Raw genomic sequence first — 19,097 nt, forward strand, 5'->3', positions numbered from 1 at the left:
TATTAAAGAATAAACGCGACTGTTTGGAACAAATGTCCTTGCCATTTGTTTCAGGTTTTGGTAGGTTTGTGACTTTCCTTCTCACCCCCTCCCTCCTCACCATCTCTCCCACTCCCCCTCAGCCCTCTTGCCACTCTGCTGCTCCCCTTCCCCTTGCATCCCCTCCCACCCCTTTGTCTTTCCTCATGCTCTCCCTCCTCACCATCTCTCCACCTTGTTGCTCCTCACACTTGCCTCTCCCTTCCTCCCTGTTGCCTCTCTCGCTTCTCCATCTGCTCGCCCTCCCTTTTGTTGCCTCTTCTGCTTCCCTCCCCTCCCTCCTTCACCTCCACCCTCCCTCCCTGTTGTCTCTGCTGCTTCCCCGCCCTCCCTCCTTCCCCCGACCTGACTCCCTCCCCATCACCTCTCCTGATTCCCCCACTCTTCAATTTTCCCTGCTCTCCTTCCCATTTCCCCCACACTCCTGCCCTCTCACTTCTCACTCTTGTGCGCCCACTTGTCCCTACTGCCTACCCTCCCTTCCGTCGCCCCTCCTAATTCTCCCGCCTGCCTGGCCTCCCTTTCTCTCCTCGCCTCTCCCATTCCCTTCCCTTACTCAGGAGCGAGCATTACACAATGGTTCCCCTCTCCCCAAACGTAGTGAGGAGGAGGGTGGGGGGGGGGTGGGGTGGGAATTGAGTAATCCTGTCCCTCTCTTTTCCATCCCCGAGATGACTGGAGAGAAGGAGTGGGCCGAAGAACAGCATTGCAATGAAAAGAAAATCTCTATCTACAAACAGAATCAGGTGCCACGGGGAGAGGTGTTGTTCTATACAGAAACATTGGTGCAGCGGGGTCCTCCCACCAGCCAGGGCGCTGTTGGGTCGATGGACAGAGATGGAGACCCAGTGTGGATTGAGGTGGTGCCAGCAGTCACTTGTTTGGGGGTGGCTGAGCGTGAGTGGGGTATTTCGGAACTTTTCGGCAGACTTGAGATACTGATTAGACACTTGGTAAAGTCCTATAGAAAGAAGTGAGGTTTACGCAGGGTGGATAGAGTTAGAGGGGAGAGGTGGAGGTGTTGGTGAGAAGATACGGATATGAAGGTAAGCTTCTGGTAAGTTTCTCTCTTTCCTTGTCTATTAGCCCTACCTATAGGGTAGTGAGAATGGATCCAGGGTCAACATGTTCTTCATGTCGGATGTGGGAGTTCTGGGAGACCTCCAGTTTTCCTGATAACCACATCAGTATGAAGTGCATCGAGCTGCAGTTCCTCACGGACTAGGGGAACTAGAACTGCAGCTGGGTGACCTTCGTCTCACCTGAGAGGTAAGAGCTGCAGGCAGGCAGGCAGGCACCCCTAAGCTGCAAGAGGCAGATAGATGGGTAACAATCAGGAGAAGGAAAGGGTATAGCCAAACATGCAGAGTACACCTGTGGCTGCTCCCCTCAGTAACAGGTATGCTGCTTTGGATACTGTTGAAAATCTGTCGCTGGCAGTGCATTCCACCACTTACCATTCCCTGTGCAAAAAAAAACATGCCCACTGTACTTTCCTCTAATCTCCTTTAAATTATCCTTCTCATATTCGTCACTGCCGTTCTGGAATAAAGGCGATGGCTGTTCACTCTACTCTTGCCTCTTAACATCTTATACACCTCTATAAGCTACCTGTCATCCTCCCTCATTCAAAAGAGAAAAGCCCTAGCTCGCTCAATTTTTCCTTATAATACCTGATCTTCAGTCTAGGCAGCATTCTGGTAAATCTCCTCTGCACCCTCTCTAAAGCTTCCATTTGCTTTCCGTTGTGACTGAACTACAATTGTGCCACCTAGAAGCTGGAACGGGGAAATGTAAGTCTTTATTCACACAGCGAGGCTCCAGGAGAGAGAAAGAGTGAGGGTCCTGAAGAGTCAGGTGAATCTAACCCTCTTGACACATTGTTAAACACTATTAACTACAGTTTCAATAGCTATAATCATCTAGTTACCTATAACATGTGATCTTACCTTGTTAAGCAGCCTCATGTGTGCACCTCGTCAAAGTTCTTCTGGAAGTCCAAATAAACAACATCCACTGACTCTTATTTGTAAATCCTGCCTGTTATCTCCTCAAAAATTCTAATAGATTTGTCAGGTAAAATTTCCCATTAAGGAAACCATACTGACATCAGCCCACTTTACCGTGTGCCCCCAGGTAGCCCTGGTGTCATTTTTAGTAATGGACTCCAACATCCAACATCTTGCCAACCACAAAAGACAGGCTAATTGGTCTATAATTTCCCTCCCTTCTTAAAGAGTGGGGCAACATTTGTGATTTTCCAGTTCTCCAGAACCATTTCAAAGTTCAAAGTAAATTTAGTATCGAAGTACAGATATGTTACCATATACAGCCCTGAGATTCAACTTCTTGTGGGCACTCACAGTGATTACAAAAAACACAATAGAATTAATAATATTTTACTCTTAAAATCTGCCTGCATGTTGCACCACACCAGGCTACTCTGTTTAAGTTAGCTCTTCGAAATGTGAGGTCCTTTTCAAATAAGACTTTTATACTCCATCTTGTCTATTCCCCACTTTTACCCCTTCTCACCTGCCTATTTCTTCCCCCTGGGTACTCTTTCTCCCATGGTCCACTCTCCTCTCCTATCAGATTCCTTCTTCTCCAGCCCTTGACCTTTCCCACCCACCTAACTTCACCTATCACCTTCCAGCTAGTCTCTTTCCCCTCCCCCCACCCCACCTTTGCATTCTGGCATCTTCCCCCTTCCTTCTCAGCCCTGAAGAAGAATCTCGACCTGAAATGTTGTCAATCTATTATTTTCCATTGATGCTGCCGAACCTGATGAGTTCCTTCAGCGTTTTGTGTGTGTTACTTTAGCTTAAATGATTTTAGTACCTCTACAGACCTTGATTTTATGTTCCTAACTGAGACCTGGTTAAAGCCAAATGAATACAACCAGTTATCTGGACTGCGCTGCCCTGAATCTGAGCTATGGCATTTTCTGTGTACCAAGGCCCATTGGCCAAGTTGCCCAGTCTGCCGTCGTGTTCAAAAAGCATGTTGTGTGCAATCTACTGTTTGAAACCAATTTTACATACAGTATGTTTGAAGTTTGTGGCATGGATTCTGTCCTCTGCGTTATCAGTAATCACCCATCTAAATCCAGTTTCTGCTTTCACTCAGAATTCTTGTCCTCTATTATATTGAATTATGACAGGATTGTCATTGCTGGTGATTTCAGTATTCTCATTAATGATCTCTTAAGTGCAAACTCCATGGCAGCTGAATTTATGAATTTACTGACAGCCTCGATCTCACCAGCATATCATTAAGCCCACCCGTTAACTTGGAAATGCGCTTCACTTAGTCGTGATGAAAATTCGAATTCTCTGAGATCTAAGTGCCGCATTCAAAACAACATTCTCCTAGATCTCCTTGAGAACTGGATTGGCCTTTCTCACACCACCCTTAATTGGTTTTGCTTGTTGATCTTCCAGTCAAGGTGGTGCCTGTGTACAACGCTCCTTCAGTCGTCATCTTCTGGATAGATCATGAAACCATATATTTCACTTCTTTTATGTCTTTTACATTGTTTTTCGTCTTGGAACTGTTGGAGCCTGTGATCTGCAGTTTGGAGATCACTTGGGTGTTTCAGCACTCTGCGGTCTCCGAGAGAATTCTGGGAGGCTGAGGTTGCACTGTGAACTTCGTGGTGAGAAGGCTGCGGGGCAGGGAGTGAGCTGATGTTCGATTCCATTTCACCGATTAAAGCAACAAGGGAGATCGAAATATTGAGGCAAATGCAGAAGCTGAGCACCGGCTACTTGTGTTTTGATCGCTGGGAGATCACTCTGCAATCAGAGAGGGGAGGCTGCCTTTTGATCGCTGGGAGACTGCAATGCTATTGGAGAGGGGAGAGGCTGCCACTGTGTCCGGAGAATGTTACCCAGGTTTTCTGTGTTTTGGATATGGACTTGGACTATAGACTTTTTTTCAGTTTAATAATTATTTTATATTCCGTGTTTTTCGCCTGATCTTTCATGTTTTTTGTGTATGGGGGAAGGGGATTTGGCAGTTGATGTTCCTGTTCGGTTTTTTTTTTTTTTTGTACTGAAAGAGGGACTTAGGGTTGATAATCGTGTTGCCATTCTTTTCTTTCTTGGTTTCATGGCTATCTGGAAAAGAAGAATTTCAGAGTTGTATGCTTTGATAATAAATGTACCTTTAAACTTTTGAACCTTTATGTAGAGATTTTTTTTCTGTCCTGGAGACCATTTTTCTAAGAGATACAATGTTCCTTTTGGTATTACTCAGCCAGGAAAGCTGTCTTGTCCTTGTACATAGTTGTTTTAGGAGACATCATTAGAGAGCATACACTTGATTTCCACAGTTATGCAGACAACACACAATTGTATATCTCTTTTGAGCTTGATGATGATGATGACATCCTATCTTTTCTGACCTCTCGTATGGCCATAACAAACAAATGGATATCCACGGTTAACTATTTATTTAGAGTTCAAGACAAAAGCTAAATATTCAGTAAACTCTGCAAGTTAAGGGTTATTCAGTTACAAATACTTATCTGAACAAGGTGCCCGAAGTGCCAGGACAAAACTAAGTGTACACACAGTGGCAAATACTTATCTAAAGTGTGCATCCTGGCCCTCTTTACTGCAGCACACCACCACTATGTACTGTTTCCATGGCACTGACACCTAGCCCGTGGCGATCCGGAGACCACCTGCTTTCAGTGCGCTAGATTTAAACTCTACTGGCACTGTGACATCACCAGCTAAGTGGCAGCGAGAGGGGAGCTGAAAGGTTCCTTAAACAGGTAAATCCCTAACTGGCATGGTAACATAGGGAGAGGCTTTTGATCCACTTCAAGGTTTGACAAGTTGTGCATTCAGAGATACTCTTCTGCACACCACTGTTGTAACACATGGTTCTGTGAGCTACTGTCTCCTTCCTGTCAGTTTGAACCAGTCTGACCATTCTCCTTGACCTCTCTCATTAACAACACAAGAGATTCTGCAGATGCTGAGGTCTTGGCCCAAAACGCGGACTGTTTATTCTTTTCAATAGATCCTGCCTGACCTGCTGAGATCCTCCAGCATTTTGTATGTTTACTCAACACTCGCCCCAGATGTTCTCCCTTCTACCTTCTTCCATTGGGTAGAACATAGAAAATTTTGAAACACATACCAGCAGGCTCAAGGGCAGCTTCTATCCCACTGTTACAAGACTTAAATTCTTCCCTGGTATGATAACTTGGACTCTTAACTTCATAATCTACCTTGTTATGAGCTTGCACCTTATTGTTTCTCTGCAGAACACCTTCTCTGTAGCTGTTACACTTTATCCTGCTTTGATATTGTTCTACCTCAATGCACTGTTTAATCATTTGATCTGTATGGACAGTTTGTATAAAAGCTTTTCACCGTATTTCAGTACATGTGAACAATACCAATTCCAATTCCAACTGTTATTCTTTTGGGACACCATCTATGTGCCACCCAAAAATGCAGCAAGTCAGGCAGCATCTATGGAGAGGAATAAACAGTCGATGTTTTGGGTTGAGACCCTTCATCAGGACCAGAAAGGAGGGGGTCGAGAGCCAGAATAAGAAGATGGGAAGGAGAAGGAGGAGCAGCTGCAATTTTTCAATCTGCAGGTGTGATTTTATTTTTGCCCAGTGCAGCATAGTTTAGTTCATATTTACCTTTTCCAAATGATTCTGCTTTCAATCCACCTCAGAGAGGCACTGAGCACAAAAGATCTATGCAATGTGGAGGAGTGTAATGTCTTTTGGATGATTGAGTGTGTCACTCCTCTTAGCTAGATACAGAAGGTTCAGGGCAATGGGGGGAACTGAAAACTATTCTCTGATGTCTCTAGCCAATACTCATTTCTCTGTTGAATTGCTCATGCAGTGATGCCTTTCCTGTGAATTAGGGTATGGCGTTCATTGAGGTAAAGTTCAGAATCTGCCCTTTTGAATGGTCTTCACTGCAGTTCTCTAGCCCATGGCCTGAGATATCACTGCCCCACTTTATATACCTTCAGACAGAGTGTCAGGTTTTGCCTGAGCTATGATGATGTCATAACTTACCCCTTTATTGATCACAATGCTTGAGGTCAGACAACAGGCGTTTGACTGTGGTCATTAACCCATAACAAAAGTGGCAGAAGCAGACCAAACAAAAAAGAAGTGTAGACAGTGTAGTGTGGAGTGTCTGAAATATGGATCTGTATCAGCACCAAGCAACAAACAACAGCCAATGTGTCTGTTGTGTGAAAAGGTTTTTTCAAATGAGGCAATGAAACTGGCCAGGCTCTCTAAACATTTGAAGAGAATATGCCCTGACAAAGCTAACAAGAGCTTGGTTTATTTTCAGTTACTTCAGGAAAACTCTCAGAAATTGAAAACACTTAAAAATATGTTTACCAGCACTTCACAACAGAACAGTGGTGGTTTGCGAGCTTCATACAATATTTCATTGCTCATTCCTAAATCTGGAATGCCTCACATAAATGGAGAAGAACTGATTCTGCCAGCAGTAAGGGAGGTTCTGAGTATGGTTTTGCAAACGTCACCAGGACAAATAATTGAAGTGATTCCGCTCCGCAACAACTCTGTTCAAAGATGAATAGCTGAAATGCTTGAGAACGTGGAAGACACATTAGACAACATACCTAGGACAACAGAATTTGCTTTGCATTTAGATGAGCTAACTTTGCTCCTTGGTTATGTTTGTTTCACAAAAGATGAAAGCATGTTTCAAAAGTTGTTATTTACAAGGGGTCGAGAAACAGATATGAAGGGGGAGTCAATATTAGATTATGAGAACACTCAGTCCTCTTTTATTGTCATTTAGAAATGCATACATGCATTAAGAGATGATACAATGTTTCTCCGGAGTGATATCACAGAAAACAGGACAAACCAAAGACTAACACGGACAGAACCACATAATTATAACACTTAGTTACAGCAGTGCAAAGCAATACCATAATTTGATGAAGAACAAACCATGGGCACTGTAAATAAAGTCTCAAAAGTCCCTAAGTCGATCGACTCCCGAGTCCCCGATAGCAGGCGGCAAAAGGGTGAAACTCCCTGCCATAAACCTCCAGGCACCATCAACTTGCTGATACCTTGGAAGCAGCCGACCACAGCCGACACTGAGACCATCCATCCCAAAACTTCAAGCTTCCAACCAGCCTCTCCGATAGAGCCTCCCAAGTGCCATCCTCTGCCAAGCGCCTTCGACCTCATCCCGGCCGCTGAAGCAAGCAAAGACAAGGATTTTGGGGCCTTCTGCTCTGGAGATTCCAGTTACCACACAGTAGTAGCAGCGGCGAAACGGGCATTTCAGAAGTTTTCCAGGTGTTCCTCTGTACTCTCATGTCCGTCTCCATCAAATCAGAATTGTACACAGTCCCCTACTTGACAGATAACAGACATCACCACTGGAGTGGCTGCACACACAACCCTGTGGGGGGGGCACCTGTGTTGAGGATCAGAGGGGCAAAGGTCATCCCAATCACTTGTCAGCGATCCGATAGGAAGTCTAGGATCCAGCTACACAGGTGGGCTGTAGGCTGAGGTCTCTGAGCTTCCTGTCAAGTCTGGAGGGAATTATGGTGTTGAATGCTGAACTGTAGTCCAGGAACAGCATTCTAACGTATGCATCCCTCTTCCTGAGGTGAGTGAGGATAGTGTGTAGTGCTGTGGCAATGGTGTCATCGGTGGACCATAGTAGACCATAGGAGAAAGGGAAGGGGAGGGCATCCAGGGGGAAGTAACAGGCAGGTGAGAAGGTCAGAATGGGGAATAGAGAAGGGCGGGATTGTTTACTGCAAGGAGAAATTTATATTCATGGCATCAGGTTGGAGGATACTCTCCTCTCCAATCAGAATCTTTCTTCTCCAGCCCTTGACCTTTCCCTCCCACCTGGCTGCACCCACCACCTTCCTGACCCCACCATTTTATTCTGACATCTTGCCCCTCCCTTCTCAGTCCTGAAAAGAGTCTCAGCCTGAAATGTTTATTCAATTCCATAGATGCTGCCTGACCTATTGAGTTACTCCTGCATTTAGAAACATAGAAGCATAGACAAACCTACAGCACAATACAGGCCCTTCAGCCCACAAAGCTGTGCCAAACATGCCCTTATCTTAGAAACTACCTAGGGTTACCCATAGCCCTCTATTTTTCTAAGCTCCATGTACCCATCCAGGTCTCTTAGAAATCCTAACGTATCCGCCTCCACCACCGTTGCCGCCACACCCTTACCACTCTCTGTGTAAAAAAACTTACCCCTGACATCTCCTCTGTGTTTTGTGTATGTTGCTTTGGATTTCCAGCATCTGCAGACGCTCAGTGTTTACAAGATGCTTTTTATTTTGCCTGTCCAGCATCATATTTAGTGGAGTTCAGTAACTTCTTTCAAAGCGATGAAACAAACTGCAAGTTACTAAACGTGGGGATCCCCAGAAGTGTCTGAGCCTCCTCTGAAACAATCAACCGAATGTTGAGAACCTGATATCACTGCTCCAACAGCTCCAACACCATGTACAAGTTTGCTCATGACACCACTGTTGTGGGCTGCATCAAAAGATTTTTTTAGAGTTAGATTTAGATTCAACTTTATTGTCATTGTGCCGAGCACAGATACAAAGCCAATGAAATGCATTTGGCATCTGACCAGAAATACAGAGAATAGTGTTATTTACAAAATAACTGCGAATAAAAAAAGTGCTACAGCATACAAATATAAAAGTACTGAGACAGTACAATATGGGTGCAATACTGCTTAACGCTGTGATGTGAGGTTCAGCAGTGTCACAGCCTCAGGGAAGAAGCTCTTCCTGTGCCTGCTGGTGCGGGAGCGGAGGCTCCTGTAGTGCCTACCGGATGGGAAGAGAGTAAAAAGTCCATGGTTAGGGTGAGATGCATTCCTGATAATGCTTTTCACCCTGTCCAGACAGCGTTTATGGTAGATGTTCTCAATGGTGGGCAACTGGGTGCCGATAATCCTCTGGGCAGTTTTCACCACACACTGGAGTGCTTTGCGGTCCGATATGGGACAATTGCCATACCACACTGAGATGCAGTTGGTGAGAATGCTCTCAATGGTATACCGGTAAAAGTCCGTCAGTATCCTGGGACAGAGCTGAGCTTTCTTGATGCCCCGCAGGAAATAAAGGCGCTATTGCTCCTTTTTGATCAGGATGGAGGAGTTCAGGGACCAGGTGAGATCCTCGGAAATGTGGACACCAAGGAATTTGAAGCTTGATACACACTCCTCTACAGTTCTGTTGATGTAGATGGGGATGTGAGTGTGACTCCTGGCATGCCTGAAGTCCACAGTGATCTCTTTGGTCTTCTGGGTGTCAAGGGCCAGGTTGTTGTTGGCACACCATGCAGCCAGGTGCTGAACCTCATCCCTGTCAGCCCTCTCGTCATTCCCTCTGATCAGACCAACCACCGTAATGTCGTCTGCGAAGTTGATTATGGAGTTAGAACCATGTACAGGAATGCAGTCATAGGTGAAAAGGGAGTACAGAAGAGGGCTCAGCACACAGCCTTGAGGCACATCGTTCAGGGTGAGAGTGGTGGAGAGGTTGTCTAACTTAACTGGGTTTATGAATCGGCATACAAGAGGGAAACTGAATACTTGGCTGAGTGGTGTAATTACAACAACCTCCCACTCAATGTCAAAAAGACCACGGAACTGATTGTAGACTACAGGAGAGGGAAACCAGAGGTCCATGAGCCAGTCCACGTCAGAGGATCAGAGGTGGAGAAGGTCAGTAACTTTAAATGTTTGGGTGTCACTATCTCAGAAGACCTGTCCTGGACCCGTCATATAAATATTACTCTGAAGAAAACACAACAGCATCTCAACTTCCTCAGGGGTCTGCAGAGGTTTGGCATGTCATCGAAAACCTTGGCAAACTTCTGTAGATATATGGTGGAAAGTGTGTTTACTGGCTGCATTATGGCCTGGTATGGGAACACCAATGCTTCTGAGCAGAAAATCCCACAGAAAGTAGTGGATTCGGCCCAGTACATCACAGGTAAAACTCTCCCAACCATTGAGCACATCTACATGAAACGTTACTGTAGAAAAGCAGCATTCATCATCGAGTATCCTCACCACCCAAGCCATGGTCTTTTCTCATTGTTGCCATCAGGTAGATGGTACAAATGCCTCAGGACTCACACCACCAGGTTCAAGATCAGTTACTACCCCTCAACCATCAGGCTCTTTAACAAAAGGGGATAGCTACACTCATTTAAGGACTCTGTTACGTTGTTACCTCACGCTTGTTATTTATTGCTATTTATTTATATCTGCATTTGCACAGTTTGTTTACAGTTAGCAGTTACAGATGTTTACACTTTACAGTTTCTGTTCTATAAATTTGCTAAGTATGCCTGCAGAAAAAGAATCTCAGAGCTGTACAGTATGCGGTGACATGCATGTATTCTGATAACAAATTTGACCTTCACTTGACTTTGAACCCCTGTGAGACTGTTGTGCATAAAAATCCCAGGAGATCAACAGTTTCTGAGATACTCAAACCACTCCTTCTGACACCAACAATCATTCTATGGTCAAAGTCACTTGGATCACATTTCTTCCCCATTCTGATGTTTGGTCTGAACAACAACTGAACTTCCTAACCATGTCTGTATGCTTTTATGCATTGAGCTGCTGTACATGATTGTCTGATTAGATATTTGCATTAATGAGCAGGTGTACAGGTGTACCTAATAAAGTGGCTTCTGTGTGTAGAGTAACACACTCAAAATGCTGGAGGAACTCAGTAGATCAGGCAGCATCCATGAAAGTGAAAAAACAGTCAACGTTTCAGGCTGAGACCCTTCTTCAGGACTGGAAAGGAAGGGGGAAGATGCCAGAGCGAAAAGGTGGGGGAAGGAGGCTAGTTAGAAAGTGATAGGTGAAGCCAGGTGGTAGGGAAAGGTAAAGGGCTAAAGAAGAAAGAATCCGATTGGAGAGGAGAGTGGACCATAGGTGAAGGGGAAGGAAGAGGAGACCTATGGAGAAATGATGGGTAGGTGAGAAGAGGTAAAAAGCCAGAACGGAGAATAGAAGAAGAGGAGCGGGGAGGGAAAGAAACGTTTAGCAGAAAAAGAAATCGATGTTCATGCCATCAGGTTGGAGGCTACCCAGATGGAGTATAAGGTGTTGCTCCTCCAACCTGAGAGTGGCCTCATCGGGGCACAAGAGGTGGCCAAAGACCGACATGTCAGAACAGGAATGGGAATCTGAATTAAAATGTTTGGCCACTGGGAAGTTCCGCTTTTGGCTGATGGACTGCTCGATGAAGCGATCCCCCAGTTTATGGCAGGTCTCACCAGCGTAGAGGAGGCCTCATTGGGAGCACCCGACGCAGTTGATGACCCCAGCAGATTCACAGGTGAAGTGTTGCCTCACCTGGAAGGACTGTTTGGGGCCCTGAATGGAGGTGAGGGAGGAGGTGAATGGCCAGGTGTAGCACTTTGGCCACTGGCAGGGATAAGTGCCGGAAGGGAGATTGGTGGGGACGGATGAGTGGACAAGGGAATCATGGAGGGAATGATCCCTGCGGAAAGTGGAGGGGGAGGGGGAGGGGAGGTAAAGATATGTTTAGTGGTAGGATCCCTTTGGAGATAGTGGAAGCTGTGGGTGCTGGTGGGGTGGTAGGTAAGAAAAAGAGGAACTCTACCTTTGTTAAGGTGGCGGGAAGATGAGGTGAGCACAGATGCCTGGCAAATAGAGGAAAAGTGGATGAGGGCAGCATCAATGGTGGAGGAAGGGAAACCTCATTCTTTGAAGAAGGAGGACATTTCTGATGCCCAGGAAAGGAAAGCCACCTCCTGAGAGCAGGTGGAGACGAAGGAACTGAGAAAAAGGAATAGCATTTTCACAGATGTTGTGGGAAAAGGTATACTCAAGATAACCGTGGGAATCAGTAGGTTTATAAAAGACGTTGGTTGATAGTTTGTCTCCAGAAATGGAGACAGAGAGATTGAGAAAGGGCAGGGAGGTGTCAGAGATGGACCAAGTGAACTTAAGCGTAGTGTGGAAGTTAGAGGCAAGGTTGATAAAATTGACGAGCTCAGTATGGGTGCCTGAAGCAGCACTAATACAGTCGTCAACGTAGCGGAGGAACAATTGGGGAGTTTTACTGGGGAAGCTTGGAATATGGACTGTTCTACGTAGGCAGTGAAGAGGCGGGCATTGCTGGGGTCCATGCAGGTCTGGAGAAAGTTGGAGGAGCTGAAGGAAAAGTGTAGAGTGCTATTGTTGCAATTATATTCGCCAGGGAATTCAGGAAAAATGCTTGCTGCCATGTGAGGGAGTCACATGAAAACATGCAAGGTGAAGCTGTGTAAAGGCATGAGGGATAATGGTATGTTACCAGGATTGGAGGGTGAAGAGCAGGTATTAATCTATAGAGCTGAATCGGCTGTTTCTGTGCTATGTTCAATTTAATTTTGAGTAATTTCTGTGCCCTTTGCCTTCAAAAGACCAAGTATGTGGTACATTTGTTGCTATGGTATTTTATATATGGATTGTGATGTCACACATTTCCTATTTTGCCATTACGGCAGTTACTGTGACAACAAAAGATTTTAGCTGACACGGTCAGTGACTGAAAACTAAAGGATCTCCTGTGGCATACTGTTCCCCTCGTGTTTTTCTCAACTCGTGAAACTTCCATAGATCTGTTCCTCGGGTAGGGATCAGGAAGTTGAGCTACCCATTGTGTAAATATAAGCAATGTTTTGTGATAACATAGGGCAGATATTGTTTATAAAGTACCAGAAATCTGGTACCCCTTCCCCAACCCTGTATCTCTTTCACCAATTAACTTCCCAGCTCTTTACTTCACCTCTCCCCCCTCTCAGTTTCACTTGTCACCTTGTGGGTCTTCCTCCCCTCTCCCCACTTTCTTACCCTGACTCCTCATCTCTTTTTCCAGTTCCGATGAAGGGTCTGGTCCTGCAACGTCAACTGTCCTCTTTTTCCATAGATGCTGCCTGGCCTGTTGAAATCCTCCCTCATTTTGTGTGTGTGTTGCCAGAAATCTGTAAATTGTTAGGTATTGTAAAATGGGAATTTATTTAGCCTAACGAGAACTTGTTTCTAACGGTGCCCCAGTTACAAAGACGGACAAGCTAAGTGGTGACTCTTTAGAAGGTACTTTGCTCTTGATCTAATGGTGCGAGATATTTGTGCAATAGAGACCAATTAATTGATGCAGTTTGTGATCTGACTCTCCCTCTACCCAATGACACCCTTGTTGTTCAAATGTTTGTCAGTCTCCTCCTTGAATATATTCAGAGGTTCTACTTGGGCTAGAGAATTCTGAAGATTCACAACCCTCTGAGAGAAAAAAAATCCTCCTCATCTATCTTAAATGAGAGACCCCTTATTCTGAAACTATGTCCTAATTCTAGATGTTCCTACTCAGGAAAGCAACCTCTCAATCTGTCTCCGAATGTTTCCAAATAGACCACCTCTTGCTCTTCAGAGCTCTAATGAGAATAGACCTAACCTACTTCATCTCTCTGCACTTGTCAGTCCTTTTATTTTGGTAACCCTCTCTGTAGTGTCTCTGATGCAGCTGTATCATTCCTCTAATAAGAGGATCAAAACTGCAGGCAGGACGGTTTGAGGTACAATCTCACCAGCACCCTGTAGAGTTTCATCAAAGACCTCTAGTTTTGTACTCCTTACCTCTTGCAATAAAGGCCAATGTTCCTATTGGTTTTCCTCAATAATTGTTGTTCCACTGCTAGGACCCTCAGCTCCCTCGGTATCACAGTATTCTGTATTCTCATTCCTCTTAAAGAAAAATGTGTTTTTTCATCCTTCATAATGCTTTTCCACATCTCCTCGTCCTCTGCCAACCCTTGTACAACCAGTCAATTTAAATATCATTGCAGGCTCTTTTCAAAACTTACTTATCCACCTACTTCTGTGTCAACAGCAAATTTGCAGCTGTCATCCAATTTAGTAAAATAGTTTGGAAGTAGGCGAGGGCCCGGCTCTGATCCCTGTGGCATTCCACCAGTTACTGACTGCCAATCTGTAATTGACCTGTTTATCTGGATCTCTGTTTCGTTTTAGTTAGCTAATCCCTTTTCCATCTCAATATATAATTCCCAACTCCATGAACTGTTATTTAGTAACTCTTTATCTGGCACCTTATCAGATACCTTCTGGAAATCCAAATACATTACATCTCTTGGTTCCCCTTTGTCCACCATTTCTTTGCATCCTAAAGGACCCTAGTAAATGTGTATGGCATAAATCCCCCTTTCAGCGATCACAGACTTTGCTAAAGGTCTTGCTATTGCCTCCTAAATAATGGATTCCTGCATTTTCCCTATGATGGTCCATATTTCCCCGCTTACTGCCTCCCTCATTTCTTGAATGGTGGCATTACTCTTATGGTTTTCCAATCCTGCAGGGTCTCTCCAGAATTAATGGAATTACACCTAACGCATCCAGTGTCACTGTAGACACTTTCTCTGAAACCACAGGATGCAGGCAACCCAGTTCAGAGAACTAGTGGGCCATTGGCTCCAGTAGTTTGGCTAGGTCCTTATAAAATGAGAGGAATTGTGTCAAGCTTAGGATTGGGTTGTAAATTGAGTGTCATTGATAAATTAGGATAGCTGGAGACAAGTGTCATGTACCACAGAAGGCATCCTATCTGTTTGCATAATGGTTTGGTATGGCAACTGCTCTGCATGTGAATGCAAGAAACGGCAGAGAGATGTGGACACAGCTGAGCAGATCCCAGATCTGGATGGACTCTGGACTTCTCACTTCTTCAGCCAGCAAAGTCCAAGAACCCACCCACCTCAGACATTCTCACCTCTTCCCTCTCCCACTGGGTAGAAGATACAAAAGCCTGAAAGCATGGATCATGAGATTCAAGGACAGCTTCAATCCCACTGTTATCAGATTCTTGAATAATTTAATTCCCTAGTATGATAAGATGGTCACCTAACCTCACAATCTACCTTGCATCTTATTGTGTACCCGCACTGCATTTTCTCTGTAGCTGTCTCTCAATGCACTGTGTAATGATCTGATCCGTATGAACAATATGCAAGACAAGTTCTTCACGTATCTCAGGACGTGTGACAATAATAAACCAATTCCAGTTTCAATTCCGAATTGTGGATGGCAGAGCATATACCCCTCATGGGTTTGTTATTCCTGTCATTCCAGATAACTGGAAGCATCTTGCATGTTCATAAGAACATAGAAACTTGGAAAACCTACAGTACAATACGGGCCCTTCAGCCCACAAAGCTGTGCCGAACATGTCCTTACCTTAGAACTACCTAGGTTTACCCACAGCCCCACGTATCCATCCGGGAGTCTCTTAAAAGACCCTATTGTTTCCGCCTCCACCACCGCCACCGGCAGCCCATTCCACGCACAGAGTAGATAAGCATATGTTGTAAAGTCTTTGTGAATACTTTGAGATATAACATATAAAGTAACCAAGTTTATCTACAAGCTGGCACATGTAAGCTGTTTATATGTTGAGACTTTTAAGACGTTAATGTAAAACAAAAGAGGTGATCATTCTCACTGGTAATTGGCATTGATTTGTTGAGGCAGCTGTCAATCCTAGTAATGACGGGGTGGGGGGGGGGAGTCTGGGATTCAGTTATGCTCATTCTGAGAGTATGTGAGATTTGCTTTCTGTGTGTGTGTTGCCTTCACTATGAAAGGGTGCAACATTCATTCCTGAGGTTAATTTCATTGCTGGCCTATTAAAGAGGTACTTAGATAGATAGATTTCACTTTAATGGTCACATGTACATTGAAATGCATTGTTGCTATCAAATCAAATCGGTGACAACTGTGCAGGGCAGCCTGCAAGTGTCACTATGCTTCTGGCACCAACGTTACATGCCGATAACTCACTAACCCTAACTATACACCTTTGGAATGAGGAAACCAGAGCACCCGGAGGAAACCCATGCAGTGATTTGGAGAATACAACCTCCTTACAGAGAGCGGTGGGAATTAAACCTGGATCTCACAGTAAAAGCACTGCTCTAGCCACCATGCAACCATGCTGCCCCATTTTATTTATTGTCAACGTTTAAGCCTTAAGACTACCTGCAGCTACTGTATCCGAATTTTTATTTGGTAGAGGTTATTCTTTTTAATGGAGCTGCAAGTTTTCAAGCTCTCTCTGTCCTTTTTGAATGTGGTGGCCAGGTTGAACCTGAAGTCACTTCGAGATCTGCACTGCACTACTGCCACCTCGTGGGCATGGCTCATTTTTATACCGATGAAAGCATCCTATCCAGATGCATCTCAGCTTGGTATCACAACTGCTCTGCCTGAGGCCATAAGAAATCGCAATGTTTTGGAGACAGCTCTGTACCTCACTGAAACTATTCTCTCCCCTTGCGTGGACTCTATCTAGATTTCTCGCTGACTCAGTAAAGCGGCCAGCATAATCAAACACCTCACTCACTCGGGACATTCTCTCTTCTCTCCCTTCCTGTCGGGCAGAAGATACAAAAGCCTGAAAGCGCACACCACTAGGTACCAGACTAGTTTCTATCCTGCTGCTATAAGACAATTGAATGGACCTCTTGTATGATCAGATAGTCTCCTGATCTCACAGTCGCCCTCGCCATGCCTCGCAGCCTATTGGCTGCCTGCACTGCACTCTCTCTGAAACCGCAACACTTTATTCTGCATTCTGTTATTCCTTTTCTCTTACGCCACCTCAGTGGACCAACGAGATGAAATGATCTGTATAGCTGGCGTGCAAACAAAATGTTTTCACAGTACCATGTGACAATAACGAACCAGTTTACCGATTGGTTATTAAGGTAGAGTTAAGGACAATAGGGGTAACTTGGCCGAAGCAGTCCGAGATTGGCGGGAACTGACACCACCCACAGATAAAGGCAGACATTTCAGTTTTGTTTTACATTTGACTGGAACACTCTACACCATGGTAGCAGAGCAGTAAGCGTATCACTTTTCTGTTCAATTTATGTAAGGAGTTTGTATATTCTCCAGTGACGGTGTGAATTTTTTCTGGGTGCTCCAGTTCCCTCTCACATTCCAAAGACGGCCGGTTGAGATTAGTGAGGTGTGTGCATGCTAGCTTGACACGGAAGTGTAGTGACACTTGGAGGCTGCAAGGTGTGACCTGCACTTATTTGATTTGACGCAGTCGACTCTTTTCACTGTGTGATGAAATATTTTGATGTACACGTGACAAATGAAGATAATCAAATGAATGGTAAACACTGAAGATTGCTTGTCATCTTCTACTGATAGAATCTATCTTACTCTGTTTGCAGTTCTACAGATCATGGCAGTTTTGGAAGCTTTCAAAAGATGGTGGTACAAATACTGTTCATGCAACATTGAGGAGGATGAAGAAGTAGGTTGCTAATTTTTACAATGGAGAGAAAATTAATCAATCTTAGATGTTTAGAACATATAATCTGCAAGTGCCTGAAAAGCATTTCATCCTCTGGACTTCCTCCCTAAATGTCTAACTTGCTTACCTCCCCCCCCCCCCCCCCCCCATGCAGATGCAGAAGCATTGCAAATTACCAGTCTGCGTAGTGGAATTAAGGATCTTGTGCTTTCCCGGCATATATGATGAATAAACGCTTCTCGGGTTTCCAGTCGGGTACAGGTATTGACTATAACCAGCGTTTTGGTGACAAACTTGGCCAACTTCTCAGAGAGATCAGTGTTAGCAGAACACTGCTTTCGCATTGACTTTGACGGTACAAAACTCCCTGCCACACCAATGGCTTTTGGGACTGCCTGGTAAAGGAAACCATTGAAATAAAACCATTAACAAAGACGAAGGTCTCGCTCTAAGTAAGAACTGGAATTTGATTGTAAACAAGGTGGGAGACCAGAAACCTGATTGGATGAGGACTAACCAATCAGCAGGGACAGAAGACAAGGGTATAAATACCACCGGACTAGACATGCCCAGGCATCATTCCCGAAGAAGATGGCAAAGTTTGTCACTGAAACATCGGTGGTGGTCAATATCTTTACCCAGCTGGAAGCCCAAGAAGAGTTTGTTTGTAGTGGGATTAGTTGAACTACACACAATGTGACTGTATTTAAAGTGGAAGCAGTTTTAAACAACGCATACAAAATGCTGGTGAGTCTCAGCAGGTCAGGCAGCATGTATGGAGGAGAATAAACAGTGGATATTTTGGGCCAAGATCCTTCATCAGGACTGGGAAAGAAGGGGGCAGAAGCCAGAATAAGAAGGTGGCCGGAGGAGAAGCTGTACAAGCTGGCAACTGACCAGTGAGACCCGATGAGGTGGATGGGGGAGGGGAGGGGAGGACAATGTGAGAAGCTGAGAAGGGATAGGTGGAAGAGCTGAAGGAAGAGGGAAGATGTACTCTCCTCCACCCCACTCCCCTCTGCATTCTTTCTTCCTTTCATTTCCTGTTGAAGGGTCTTGGTCCGATACATCGACTGTTCATTTTTCTTTATTGATGTTGCCTGACTTGCTGAGTTCCTCCAGCATTTTGTGTTGCTCAAGATTTCCAGCATCTACAGAATCTCTTGTGTGAGTAGTTTTTTATAAACTCAACAGGTTATAATACTCTCTGGTCAATGGTGGTGCCAAAACATCTTTACATGGACAATGTGTTCGTTACAGGTCACTGGGTGGAATTGTTTTGGCTGTCCGTATTATAATTAGTAGGAAACACCATTCATACACAGTAGTCAGATTTCATGTTATGAAATCTTTATGAATATTTTGAGGTGCAAAGTATACAGTCAAAAGATTTAGATATTTATAGGATTGCTTGTTTGGTTGTCCATTGTATCTTGATGATGACAGTATCTAAACCCGTGTGGGAGAGTTTTTAAAGTGGGAAGGCCATTGTACTGGGGCAGTTCCACTCTCGACACTGGTAGTCTGCGTCCAGTGGTACAAGTAGTTGTCACAACTGGAGTCGTCCTTGGTTGCAGTGGATGACCGTGACTTGTGTGTGTTGTCATGCCCTTCGCTCTCCATGAAGTGATACAGAAGAACCCTCC

This window comes from Mobula birostris, chromosome 2, assembly GCF_030028105.1.
Source record: "Mobula birostris isolate sMobBir1 chromosome 2, sMobBir1.hap1, whole genome shotgun sequence".
Classification (NCBI taxonomy): Eukaryota; Metazoa; Chordata; class Chondrichthyes; order Myliobatiformes; family Myliobatidae; genus Mobula; species Mobula birostris.